This window comes from Atractosteus spatula, chromosome 1 (genome assembly GCF_055471065.1).
Source record: "Atractosteus spatula isolate fAtrSpa1 chromosome 1, fAtrSpa1.hap1, whole genome shotgun sequence".
Lineage (NCBI taxonomy): Eukaryota > Metazoa > Chordata > Actinopteri > Semionotiformes > Lepisosteidae > Atractosteus > Atractosteus spatula.
The window spans coordinates 35,505,878-35,521,301 of NC_142706.1; the positions used below are offsets into that span (position 1 = coordinate 35,505,878).

General features: G+C 39.4%; 1 pseudogene; it reads left to right on the top strand.

Annotated features, from left to right (window-relative positions):
• The window catches only part of LOC148840822 (zinc finger BED domain-containing protein 5-like), an 89,759-nt pseudogene that overhangs the window by 11,339 nt on the left and 62,996 nt on the right, over positions 1 to 15,424 (top strand).

Genomic DNA, 15,424 nt, shown 5'->3' on the forward strand with positions numbered 1-15,424 from the left:
TTTACTATATTCTATATTTTCTATATTATAATAATATTATATTACATCACTTTCCCTTGCAAAAGAGCTCGCTGTATCACCTGCAAGTACACATCTAATACCACACTCATTCAAGGCCCCTCAGGACAATTTCGTATCTCCCAGATGGCATCTTATACCTCCAGCAACCTTATTTACTGTATCTCTTGCAGTAAATGCCCAGCCATCTACATTGGAGAAACAGGAAGGAGACCACTTCAGAGAACATGTTAGGGCTGTGAAGATTAAAGATCTCTCCAAGCCCATTGTTTCTCATTTCGCCTCCGACGGCCATGACCACTCTAATCTCGCCGTCTGTTCTCAAAGACGGTTTTCCAAACTCATACATCAGAAAGACTACAGAAACCAAAATTATCCTGCAGCTACTTTAGGATCACACCTTCCCCCTTCTCTTAACGACAGACTACTTTTCTTCTAAATTCTCTCTATTCGTTGTAGGTTTCATTTCACACTTCTCTTCACCTATCCTGACTTCACACCTCCTGACTGGCCTCTCTTTCTGTCCCCTGCTCCCGCACCTCGCTCCTCCTCTCTCCCAGCTTTTGTTCTCTCGCTACATTGCCTTTGCTTACTGCCCTGTCTTTCTCACACCTGAAGAAGGCTCCACGGCCGAAACGTTGTGTTTTCTTTCTTCTTTTTTCAGCATGGAATAAACCTATTACTTGTTCCTTTGCAGCCTACGCATGCTTATGCAGCTACCCACCTGAACTATTATTATATTTGCAATATTTTAAACTGCCCAATGAAGGAAAAGAAAACCAGCTGATCTATAACATCTGCAAAAGTATTAACTATAACTTCAATACTGTACAGTACTGAAGGATTTTAGCTTCGTACCCTCTTTCAATGTTTTCTAAACTGACATTAATTCAAGTTTAACAGACTTCACTTTGAAGAATGAAGCAAGAATTGTAAGACCAGCAGACTTATTTCATAGTAGTACAGTTAAAATCATTTTCAAACATCTATCAATTTGGACATACAGTGTACTGTAATATTACTATAAAGATTGGTGACAACAGTTTATGTTTCATCTCATATTGATCAATTCTTTGCTAAAACAAAAAGATCTAAAGAATTCATATGAACGTTCTATAGAATACAGTTCTACAGAGGAATATTTGAAGTCTCTTCTTAAGATGTGCAGTAGGGACATATTTTGTAATACTGAAATTATCAGTGCCTTAAACATTTCAATATATATTAAGTGTAGAAGATTCAATTCAGCTTTGGCCACAGTGCTTAGTTCTCTCCACTGTCTACCCATGGTGTAAAAGAAACTGTGGTACTATCTCTCCTTATCTAATTGAGTTTTCATTTGTCCAAACATTTTGCGCAACACCCTGTGATAAAACGTGCCTGTAATAATAATACATGTAAGATAACTTAGCAATCTTAGCAAGGTGATTGGGGAAGAACTACATTCTTTAAATTATGGAAAACCTTGATTGGAGATAAGACTAGAAAAGATTTATATACTTATAGATTGGAAAGGTGACTTATTTTTAACAATATGGAACATACTGTTGTAACAGAAAGAATAAGGTTCTTGATCCCGAGATGAAGTAAAACAGATGAGTTTATTGCATGCAAGGAACAATGAAGCTGAAGTCTTGTTTCCCGCAAGAAACAACAAAACCGAAGTATTGTTCGATGTGCCGGTACAAACTTTTAGGTTACAGATGCAGCCATTCAAAGTGCGCGTTACAGACACGTACTTCAGGTGGCGTCGCGCATTGTGATGCAAGATGACGCGAGGCACCGCAGCACGTGATTGGTTGACCGACAGGGGCACTCGTGGTCCGTTGGTCTGTCGAAGAAAGACTTACAGTAAACGTCTTTGCTGTGCCCGTTGTAGATATTGAATTTTACCACTGAAAGGAAATCTTAGTAGCTGAGCATAAAAAGAATAGGAGCATACTGTAACGCGTGTGAAGGCCATAAACGATATTAATTTTGGAACATAAACATACAGTATATGGCTGGTCTTGGTACTTTAAAGAAAAAATACACACCAGTATTCCATTTCTCCCTAAACATTTCAAGCATCGAAGTATTTAACTAGCATGTGAAATAGCGTGTGAAAAAGTGGTAGTTTTAAGCTTTTCTGCTAATATAATATGGAATCGTGTATCTAAAGAATTTAATAACGATATGATTATAGTCGTGTACTGCGACAGGGCTGTGTAGGGCTGTTTCGCCTCCCTGTTCATGCGAGTTGTCTTGTAGCCTACTGGTCTACGTGCCTGATTAACAACTTGCAGGTTGTGTGTTCAAATCCAGCTGGTGCTGGACTTTTCTTTTAACAAACATTTCTTCGAAAAAATAGAATAGCGATATTATGGACAATCAATTGACTTTTATATTTCAAAATATTGCAACATGATCGATTCCAAGTCATTTTTGATAACAATGAATAGTCACCTTCTTCCCTTCTGACAACGGTCCCTGCTTCTGCTTCCTGCTTCTATTGTGTGTGTGTGTAATAGAGTAAATTTTTATAGAGGAATGGAGGCTGGACAGTATGCGATACAATATAAACATTTATATTGATTTAAATCGTGTTTTGATTTAAATCGCAAACGCGTGTTTAATTATATGTGTTTTTTTAATCATAATCAGGCTAATGCAACATAAATTGATACAGTATCTCTGTGTTATTTTTAGTAAATAAAGTGCATTTTTGCACACTATATGTGCAAACGTTTTATGATATGTCACTGTTGTGAATGTCTGTGGACATGTGCTGGCTGGACAGGAGGCTCCACTGTACACAGAGAGCTTAGAAGACAAAGATATCAATTTATTTTAGTCAAAAATTTATATATCACCTTTAAAAGTGGAATCTCAAAGCAAAGTAAATACCCAACACTGATTGAACCCATCTGCCATGCTAATAAAACACCTTGAATTGAATTGAATTGAGGGAAAGAGGGGGGGAGGGCGCGCGGCAAATAAGATACACTCCACAGGCATCCACAACAGCAACATATGAAACGTTTGCACATATAGTTAAGTTATTACTTGGTTTTCAAAGTCGGGAGACATTAGAGGCTTGCCACACCCGGACTGTTAAACCAACGCATTAGCACGTCAAAGCTCATTGAGGACCCGGGTGCAATAATTGTTTTGTCCCTTGATTTACTGATCTGCATTAATTATGGAAATCGAGTTCCTGCTCTGTGCAGACGACCTGGTCCCGCTGTCGCCCACAGAACAGAGGCTGCGCCAGAACCTGGCACTGCTGGAGCAGCACTGTCAGACCTGGGCGCCGACAGTCAATCTGGACAAGACCAGTTATGGTTTTCCAGAAAAAAAGCCAGACCCCAGGGAAACAGCTACAAATTCACACTTAACAACACATTAACACCTAACAACGGGAGCAGGGACGAATTAGGCCAGTACCCACTATTGTTAAACATACAGAAAAGGATATTAAAGTATTGAATATTAGTATTGGCTTTAGTATTAGCCATACAGAACATTAAAGTGCCCCTTTTCCATTCAGCGGGTGCCTGAGCCGCTGTGTCCTATCTTCTGACAGTCGCCGTTGTGAACAAACATTTCTTTGAAAAAATGAGACGTTTCCCTTGGTCAGAGATATAAATATATAATATATAAATAAATTAAATTTAACTAACATGTGAAATAGCGTGTGAAAAAGTGGTAGTTTAAGCTTTTCTGCTAATATAATATGGAATCGCGTATCTAAAGAATTTAATAACGATATGATTATATTCGTGTACTGCGACAGGGCTGTGTAGGGCTGTTTCGCCTGTCTCTTCATGCGACTGTACCAGGAAGAGGATTTCTTTCTATTCGAAACGTGTATTTTAAAAGTTTAAGAAGTAAAAACCTTACAGCGTACACAGATTTCTAAACTGATCAGGATCGTTATCTTTGTCTTATGTATAATAATGTTCACCGCTCTGTCCAGCAAATTAATAATAAACTTTATTTTATATAGTGTTTTAAACGAATAAGTAATTAGATTGCTCATAAACCTAATCACTTGCTTTTTCTTTTTATTTAGGCTCAGATTTCAACTATAGATCGTATTATTAATAACCATAATAACAACCAACCAACAAAAACAACCATATAAACATAATACCAATCAAAAACATAGATAACGACCACAATACAAAATCAAATATATCAAACCATTATACTCTCGCAAATTCCTCCAATTATCATAATCCCACCCCTTATGCAAAACCAAACCCTCCTCCCATCCCAGTTCCTCCTCTTTATCATAAACAAAATCCACCTCAATTTTCAACATAAAGCCTTACTGCTTACTGGGTTTTTGAGGTGGGGGGGGGGGAGGTGTCTTTCGCTGGAAATCTCGCCTGCTTCTACTTTATGAGTACAACCCCCTCTCTGCAGGAGTGCTGGCTGTGACGAATTAAACCGGTTTCACAAGTATTTTTAAAGTAGGAAGTACAGTGTTAACTGGTAGCTGGGCACCTCAATTAAGTCGCTTTAACATGCTAATGCGTTGGTGTAACAGTCCGGGAGTGGCAAGCTTCTAATGTCAACTCGACTCGATTGGAAGACAATGAACGTATTTTAGCACTAAATGAATTAATAGCAAACATGGTTGACATAAAATACATTTTTCCAAGAAAGTTTATAATAATGCGATCTATAGTTGAAATCTGAGCCTAAATATAAAGGAAAAGCATTTTCAGAGAGCAATCACGCTGTGTTTATGTAGAAAAAGCGATTAGGTTTATGAGCAATCTAATTACCTATTCGCCTAAAACGCTATATAAAATAAAGTTTATTTAGAGATGAATGATCAGTGTCGCAGTTTAAATAATTTTCGTAGGAGGGCTTGGAAAGATTCCAAGTGCATTTTTGCAATTTACGTTGTAATACAGTTTAGAATACAGTTAGTCTAAGCTTTATCAGCTTTATTTATGGGTTGCAATTTAGAAAAAGTCAAAAACCGCACTCAAAATGCAATTTAGAGCTTTCTGGCAAGGGGAGACACCCAAATTATAATGTAACATGCCACTGTTTGTGCATTAACAAAGTTATACTGCAATTTTCCTTAGATACGCGATTAAAAAAAATAAATTTTTTGAATCCCCGGTGGAACACACTCCATAAGAATCAACGCTTTTATACCGTATATCGCCTTTAAACACATATATTTAAACAATTCAAATCAATATAAATGTTTATTTTGTAACGCATAGGTGACTATTCATTGTTATTTAAAAGACTTAAATTCGATCATGTTGTGATATTTAGAAATATAAATTTGTTTGGTGCGAGTGAGGTTTTATTTAATCAATGACCAAGGGAAACATTTCATTTTTTCAAAGAAATGTTTGTTAAAAAATAAAGTGATACTGTACAGTAGTTCCATGGGATTCAATCACAGACCATGTGACATGGGAGTCAGGAAACTAACATACAGCGCCACCAGATTTGATAACGCTATAAAAACGCTATAAAATAATGTGACTAGGCACAGAACAAGTTTACAGCACAGTACAATAATAAATGCTGACCATGACTTTAGAAGCATAAATTACCTTACACTCAATTTAAACACAAGCTGTCTTTAGCCTTCTAAGCTGGTTCATACAGAAATGTAGAGATCCAGGCTCAGAACACACAGCTTCATTAGCGAATACATATGCAGGACAACTAGAGAAGACGTTTTACAGAGGATGGATTTTTAGAAACATCCCATCAGTGACATCACTGAAGTCAACTCCTACTATGGGTAACTGTCGTGTGGATAGTTTCACAAGAATCAGACAAAGGTTTAAGCATCGCTTGTTCTAGATAGAACTGCAAAAAAAAACAACAACCCATAATGTACTTCTTTGCGGCTCTGTTTGCCCAAATCATATATTCACAACGTTAAATTAGAAAATAATATTACGTAACCAAAATCCGCAATATGGAAACAGAACCTGTGTAATTGTTGACAGATGATGTTCTCGTAACATTTTTACAAGACAAACTACAACATTTAAAAAATGACTTGTATGTACTTGATATCTCTAATCAATCCACGGCGATATAGTTAAAGCAGCCCCCGCACAAAACGAAACTAAAACGCCCTGGGCATACCGTTTCGCGCTTCTTATCAGTTGCTCAAAAGTAATTTGACCGTATGAAATGCATAATATAAACCTAGAAACATATACAGTACGTGAGCAGTACTTACAGTACGTAGTATCGGTGTCAAGACATACCTCTCAAATACTGTAAATCAAGTTAAAAATATCTCAAGACCGATTCTGGTCATAATGAAAGCATGTTTCGTGTATGTTTTCTTTAAAGTACCGAGACCAGCCATATACTGTATGTTTATGTTCCAAAATTAATATCGTTTATGGCCTTCACACGCGTTGCAGTATGCTCCTATTCTTTTTATGCTCAGGCACTAAGATTTCCCTTCAATGGTAAAATTCCATATAAATATTCAATACTTAAACGGGCACAGTTAAGACATTAAATATACATATACATACTGTATACAGTACAGTTTGCATACGGTAATATGTTTATGTTCCTAAATCAATCTCTTTTATGAGCATGTGTAAGGCATGGTGAATCGATTCTCAAAAATTACTGTACTTTGCATGATTGGAAACAAATGCGTGATTGCGAAATGCTGTGGTGTTACTTTTACAAAGACTGTCAATGAAAAAAAGAATGTGGACCAGGGCAATACTTTGAGTTTACAGCTTGTCCAAGGTCATTTATTATTAATACTATTAGTAATATCTTCGTTAAAGACTTTGATGGCTACAGCTCAAACATGAGAGGTTGAGCTTTATTAGCTCCACCTTGCGGAAATTCCGGATACTATTATTTTGCTAGCGGTATTTACCGGTAACTTGCGGTATTTACCGGTAACTTGCGGTAGACTGCGTACAGCGTACCGGAAAATAATGCGGTATCGCCCGCGCATTTTGAATGGCTGCATCTGTATATAGTCCTTGCTTGCTGCTTCAGAAGTCATTCGGTGTTATGGTAAGGGGAGGGGGTCATGGTATTTGGCCAGTTTACGAGGTCCTGGCCAAATGGTCAGTTTAAGATTACACCCAGGGGGGTTCCTAGCTTGCATCTGGAATCCTTATCAGTTAACCCCCTTTCCTGCCATAAACCCCTGTTGCTTAGAAGTCTAATTTTCAGGCAGAACTGACTTAAGTTAACCCTTTTTACATCTTGTCTCTTACTTCATTCCCCCCTTATAAAGTATGGCATACGTCAGGACTGCCTATTTTACACATACAATGTCAGGGCAGATCTTTCCTTTTTAGATGTACAGGCATGCATTACCATGACATTGTGCGTTCCACGGTTACAACAAGATGTTATTGATGTTTTTGTACAAGTGATAGTTACAATTATACACATAAAACAATCCTAATCCTACAAATACATAAAGTCCTACCCCAGGACCCAAACGCAGACCTCAGCCATGTGGAATCGTCAGGATCCTGGAATAGCAATATTGACCCAACTCCGATTATAATTTTTTGGCTGATAGATATGCCAACACCCGGAATGTAGTGATACCATATCCCCAGTAATGCTCCTCAGGCCTAACAAGCACACTGTTGGTCTTAGGAAGCATCAGACACAGAAACGGTAACAACATCCTTCTTTCTGTTCGCTCAGTCTCTGGTGCCGTGGGTCGGTGAAAGTGCGATGCGCGGATCCAGCGATCTCATCCTGTCACTCAGATGGCACAATCAGTAGTTAGTGGCACTTGATATGGTCCCTCCCAGCAGGATTGCAACGTCTGGCAGGGTATCTCTTCTTCACCTACACCCATTTGCCAGGTATCCGGTCATGTCTCCCCTCTACTGGAGGTCCCCAAGCGTCCGGCACCTGTTCATGAGCCCTGTGCACCGCTTCAGTTAACAAACCTACAATACTTTAATAGAGAGTTAGTAAATTCATCAGTGCGTTAGCCAAACTTGGCCTCCAGGGTGTTTCTTTGGCTGCCCGTGATGATCTCAAATGGGCTCGGTCTCACAGTTCCGTTTGCTCCAGCCCGCAAACTGCACAGGACTGCAGGTAGAGCATCTACCCACGGTGTTCCTTCAGTTGATATTTCCTTAGTTGGTCTTTCAGACTGTGGGTGATGGGGGCAATGTGACTTCCAACTTACCCCTAGTGAGGCAATTACAGCCTGGCACACCTTCCCAGTGTAGTATGCCCCTAGATCAGTATCCAAGGGGCAGGGCAGTCCGTACCACAGGATCATCTTTGTCATACACTTGGGTATGTGCCAGCCCACATCCCATCATTATACAACCCCACATTCTTTACACATTTGTTCTAACCACTATTAAACATCTATTAAAGGCCTCAACCTGAATTCTCCCTTTTCCCCAATAGAGGTTTCACAGGGGTCTCAGACTCCCGCTCTCCCAGTGCCGCTCGTCTGGCATCTGCATCTGCATGGTTGTTACCTTGAGTTACTGGAATTCTTTATTTATTGTGTTATTTACACCTTACTCAAGCTGCTTCTGTCGGCAGCTGCAAAAATACAAATCAGTTCAGAGACAAGCCCAGTATTCTTAACTGGAGTCCCTGCCGTTGTGAGAGAATCCTATTTCTCCATAGCCATCCAGAATTGTGGCCTACATGCAACAAATACAAATACATTATATACATATACAGTAACCCTTTAACATCTTTCTTTTTACAATCTTCCATCAGTGCTCTTAACTGGCTTGCTGCGCTGAGGCAGTGGAGGGGCATTTTTCCGATTGTTAGCACCTCGAATTCTGTTGTAACGGCTCAGCCTGTTCTCTGTTTTCCCTCATGCATCAGAGAGGACCCATCAGTAAACAGTATTACATTTTCTTAAATTTTCACGGTCCCCCACCTTTTGGCTACAGCATCTAATGGTATAATAGTGCCTACCTCCATGCTCCTGCGTCAGCAGAGCTGCCCAGAACCCTTTGTCCACACTTGCATACAAAGGAATGGTTGATCCATCTGAGGAAACCCCAGTCTCAGCACCTGTAAGAGAGCTTGTTTCAAATTATTACAGGCGGCTTTTGCTGTTGGAACCAAGGCAATTTTGTCTATGTACTGCACTCCCCCCTTAAGCAGATCTGTTAAGAGTTGTGCTCACCCCGTAAAAACATTGCACCCAGGCCCTGTTAAAATTTCACAATGCTAGACACAAAAGGGCCTTATCATAACTGCTTCTATTAGACACTCTAAAGCTGAAGCAACTCAGACTTGTGGGTTTCCTCGTCAGGGGAAGCAAGCACTCAGAATACCATTAACATACTGAGTGATCACAGTCAGTTGAAGCCACGTGATACCCTGTTCTGGATAGTCATTCTTTGTAATGCATAATATTCCAACCCAATAGATCTGGGATAAAACCACCCATTAAAATCTGGTACTCGGCAAGTAAAACTTGCTGCCCCAATACTCCTGTGGCCTCCTGCCGCCTCCCCATATACATTACTGTGTTGAACAGAGGAGTGAAACAAGCACGACAGTAGTGCTCCAGTATCCCCTAACAGAGAAACCAACACTCCATTAACAGTACATTTTTATCCACTGGACTGGGACAGACAGGGAGGCTACAAGGGATTTACAGGATCTAATCGTTAGGTAAACAGATCTTCTCACAAGACGTTATTCTCCCCAGTCTCGATTCTAAACCTACAGCGTTTCAGCATGTCTGGTTTCGAGACATTCGAATAAATCCAAATTGTTTCCACTATTGCAACTAATTGTATAAAAATACAAAAACTGTTTATCTAACTACTTTTACGTCCACCTGTACTGTACTTATACGTTTCAGACGCTCTTATATTTTCCAATCTCCTTAAGTTGATTTTCGTCAAGTCTCTTAATTACGTCTCTAGCCAGTCCCGCTGGCTAAGCACACTCGCACCGTCATTTAGTATACCAAAACTCACAGTTACACACATACATGCAGGCACACAAATTCATAAAACACACATACACATCGAGAATATATTTTTCTCTTCGTACTACAATGTGCTGTATTCTTGTTTTACTTCTACATGAATCCTTTTAATTCCTGAAGTGCACTCCAGGTTCGCTGCATTCCTAATTTCGGGTGCGGTACTTTAGCCCACCGGTCAATATCTTCCGGTTTTGGATTTGATCGTATGGGGGAATCAGGGAAGGTAGGTGCACGTGCAGACCCCCTCGACGGGGTGCGAGACAGTTAGAGTGACGCCGTCATCAACAGCGCCAGCCCCCGCTACATCAGGCCCTCTCCCACTTAGGGTGAGAGTACAGGTCTGCGGGCGCCCTCCCTTTAAGAAGGGAGTTCCTGTTCCGTCTCTATCACACTCGTACCAGGTGTCATCCCACTCAGACCCCCTGTCTCCATATGGTCACTGTGGGAATTGATCCCAATTATTTTCATTTCCTGCCTGTCTGTTCCCCTATGGGAGAGCAAGATATAATTTAGTTGACTGTTGTAACCCATTAACTAGTGCAGTGCGACCAGGAACTAATTCTTCTTTTAGTTTCTGATTCTCCTGCACTGCCTCTTTTTGCTTTTGTTCATACTCTTTCGTAGCGAGTAAAGTATCTTTTCTTCCGGGTTTTTGTTTTCCCCGTAAACACACTTTTAAGAAGTCACATCCCAATTTCTTTTCTTTCTCTCATGTATCTGCCACCACTGGTGCCGGCCGTGCACCAGGGTGGGAGCTACATGCTTGTGCTTTTGCCAATCAATACGCATATGCTTTCTTTACAGGCGTCTTCGCCCCAAACTCCCTCTGACAAACTCAACTTTTCCCATATTTTTCTCCTTCGTTTCCGTCAACTTACACTTTTCCGATATATAAACGGACCCTTCCACCACTTTCTCAAACCATCAGTTAGTACACGTTCGGTCTCTTTTACTTTTGTCGTGTGTGAGGTAACAGCTCATACAGTAGGGGGATGCTTTCACTTGAAAAACCTGTGCATTCCTGCACTCATTCAGCCAAGGGCGTTTGTTACCTCCAGATCTAAATGCCTCTCAGAGACTTTAGAGAGGACTTACACCGCACTGTTCACAGGTAAGGAACGAGACCTCGAAAACCCCCTTTCTTGATCAGTAATTCACCATCCCCAGAATGCCAGCATCGCTGCTTTTGCCCCGGGGTGGACTTACACACTGAGCTCAATCAGGGCGATTCTCGGGTCTCAACGTCCTTTAAATCCTGCTACTTAATGCTTTGCTCTTTTATTATGAGGTGTGTTTATGTTAGTGTTGTGCATGTGTATATGTATTTCACAAACAAGGAAAACACCAAAAACATATATATATATATCTTTTACTTCTGTTTCCTTTAAAACAAAAAACCACGCCACGCCAATCCGTGCACGATCAAGGCGTAGCTAATCTCAGGACCCCGGGTGCAATTAAGGCCCACACCAATCCTGGATTATACGTGCATTTTATGCACCACTTGCTCCAGAACCCCGGGCGCAATTAAGGCCCACACCGATCCTGAGCCTCAGAACTCCGGGCGCAATTAAGGCCCAAACCAGTCCTGACCTTCAGAACTCTGGGCGCAATTAAGGCCCACACCAGTCCTGAACTTCGCGGTAAAGGTCCAAAACCCGTCGAAAACTCCACGCGCAATTAAGGCATACACCAGCTTCAAACGCCTGTACACAATACCGCAGACCGCCTGCCAGACCAACTTCTGGGCTTACAGCAAACCACCCATTACATACACCGGTGTCTTCCCCGGGCCAGAGGAATTCAGGAACTCACGTTTACTCCGTCATCTCGGGCGATTCTCGCAGGGAGCAGAGACTTCCCAATCGGTCAGAGAGAGTCTGGACTTTTTTTTTTAAAAAGAGGAGTCCTTACCTCTTAGTAATGTGAGCGCTGACCGTCTCTCCTGCCGATGGGAAGTTCTGCGCCTTCTGGAGCATCCGCCGACTACGCCAAATTTGTTGTAACAGAAAGAATAAGGTTCTTGATCCCGAGATGAAGTAAAACAGATGAGTTTACTGCATGCAAGGAACAATAAAGCCAAAGTCTTGTTTCCCGCAAGAAACAACAAAACCGAAGTATTGTTCGATGTTCCGGTACAAACTATTAGGTTATATAGTCCTTGCTTGCTGCTTCAGACGTCATTCGGTGTTATGGTAAGGGGAGGGGGTCATGGTATTTGGCCAGTTTACGAGGTCCTGGCCAAATGGTCAGTTTAAGATTACACCCAGGGGGGTTCCTAGCTTGCATCTGGAATCCTTATCAGTTAATCCCCTTTCCTGCCATAAACCCCTGTTGCTTAGAAGTCTAATTTTCAGGCAGAACTGACTTAAGTTAACCTTTTTTACATCTTGTCTCTTACTTCAATACCAATGTAAATATTTTCAATTGATACGCTCCTCAATGTTCTCATACTGTACTTTCATACAGCATATTTTGGCATATTTGTGTGATATCATTCTTGCATGCTTGCAAAATTAAATCTAATGCTGCATTACTCAAAATAATTGGTTAAAATGTCAATTGAATTATACTTTAAAATATAAAATTATTTACTGTAGTATGTACATTCTAAATAGTGAATAAGTTGTTTATAGGAGATGCAAATGAAAAAAAGTAAGCAATTCAGGGATAAATTCTATATTCCTTACTTGAAACAGTATTGTACAGGGTGCAAGTTTGAATCCAGTCCATTGTGGGAGACATTGTATGGAATGGAAGACTATTGGAAAAACCAGAGCACAATCCACATCAAAACTTAAGTCATACTGAAACCACTGAATGGTGAAATGTGGCGATGACAAAACAAATACTGGGCCTTAAAACTATTACCCAGCAGCTCTGTAACTACATAGCTGTCCAAATCTGTGCCCATTGTACATGCTATATGAAATTGTGTGGATAAACATTTTATGGCAGGCCAGTATTGCATTTGCCAGTGATAACAAATGTGATTGGACACAGGTGTCCTGTCATTGAAGGTATAAAGAGACTGCAAAGAGAGTTAGAGCAGAGTAATAGAGAGTGCTTTAATGCTCTGGGCACTCCCTGACTGTTTTATGGCAAGGTCGTAATGTGAATGTGTGTATTTCTCTAGGTTTTCACTTTTCTTGTGGGTATAAAGATAAGATTTTTATCATAGATTTTGGCCTGTCAATTACCAGCATTGAAGACTTTTTAGTACACTCGGATCATCTGTGAAAAATATACAATCTGTCACAAAGCTGGGACTGTAACATGATTGTTAAGAAATCCAAATTTCATATGACACCTCTGGAATGAGCTGAAATTAGAAACCATATTTTCCCTGAGCTCCCTGGGTTGTTGTAAAATAAGCAAAGAAAGCAAAGTGATTGGCTTCAAATATTGTGTGTCTAAATACATTTTCAAATAGGTTTTTACAGAACATTGAAATCAAAGGTGAAGTAATCTAGAAGATTGGCTTCATATTGTCTGAACTGTAAGATGAATTTGTTTAGAACTGCATTATGTAGTTCGTTCATAGATTTCTAAACAATTATTACTGTGTACTATACTGTATGTAGACAGTGAGTTCTCTATTTCAGTCTCTTTTACAAATAAGCATTTTATTTGCTAGTGTTTAACAATTAGCTTAACAGTGTTTTATATATGTCCTTATATATAAGTACTGTATGTGTAATAATTAACTAGGATGTTTCCTGAATTATTACAAAAATATTTAATATTGTTTCAAGAATCATAATAAAAAACTATGTACTGGTGTCATTTTTCCTCTGTCCTCTGTACTTCAATTTGCAAAAAAAAGAAATGTTATGCTTAAAGCATAAACCTCATGTCCACACATTTGAAAATAGTGGCACTAGAGACAAAGGCACATTAATTTAGACAGTCCTACAGGAAAAAAAAAATCCAAAACAATTTTGTGACTGAGCCTGGGGAACTACATATTTTAAAATCTTTGGTTAAAGATGCTCTCAAAATATTTCTATGATCAATATAAAGAAACCATTGAAAAACTCACTGGAGTTCTCATCCATATTCCATTCTTTATGTGTGTCAGTTCTGTTTTATCTGTCTATAGCTAGTTTACAATATAAACTGTAAATTACACATGAAATTACCTCATCTGATCATGCATTCTTAGTTTTTAATGCTATTGTTGAACTTATGAATCTTATGAATGCATATTACTGTAAATGTGTCCATACATTTCTTTCCTGATTTCTCAGTTCTGTTAGATTTTAAATAATAGTAATATAATGTTCAACTACTTCCAAAAACCTTAAAATTTCAAAACTGACACAATTGCTAATAGTTATTCAATCATTGGTCAAATATTATTGCTTATTCAAGGCCTGATTTTATGACATAAAAATAAAAAGAAGAACAAACATTGTTCTGCCTTCTCGTTTCATTATTAGTATAATAATCATACAATACATTCTAAAGTTATAGATAATACCCTTGGTATATAAAATTAATAATCTTGCAGTTTTATTTAAGATCAGTTCTGCTTCCGTGGAATTTTAAGAACAGGTAGGAAATTCATTACTTTTGATGATAACATCATCCGCACTAATGCAGGAAAAGCAATATTGACAGAAGCTAAGAGTAGATAGGAGCCGCATTGTATGCTGGGTTAATGACCTAGCTCCCCACTGAAACTGGGCAAGTCATTTCACTGGCTTTTGCTTCAGTTCCAGCGAACTGTAAAATAGGAAACAAGATCCCTGCTGAAAATATTGAAAGGCTTCACGCTTGGCTTGATTCATGAAACAGGGAGGAAATAAGAAACTATGCAATCATCATCAGCATGGCCAATTAGTTGCCGACATCCAGCAACACACATTCACTACCACTTTCCTCATCTTTAAATTTCTAATAGGAGCCCTTTACTGCAGGTGTCTGGACAGTTGTACTGTGCACGGTGATGAACTGGGATTACACATAATTATGCCTTTTGATTTATTTTTTCCTCACTGACTGTAATAGAAAACCAGCACAGGGGATATCAGTAGGATTCACACAAACTGCAATTCGGTTGTATAGGACTTAGAACATTATTCACAAAAGTTCTTATGTGAATGTTGTACACCTTATTGCCCAAACAGCTTGTGAATGAAGCCTTTAGACTGTACACTATATGGTCAGATTCCAAGTGTAATTAGTGTCCACTAGGAAACTGATAATGATTAAGGCCATGGTTCCATTTTTATACTTGGAAACAAGTGATTTGGTCAGTAATTACCACTGCCACACACTTTAACACCCTCTGTTTTCCAAAGGTCATAAATCAAAGCTTTAGGATGACCTTTCAACTAGAACATTCTTCAGACCCAACACATAACATTAACCACCTAATCTACAGTATGTAGTCTTCTTGTCCATTGTTCCCTAAACTGTCCACAGCTGCCATCCACA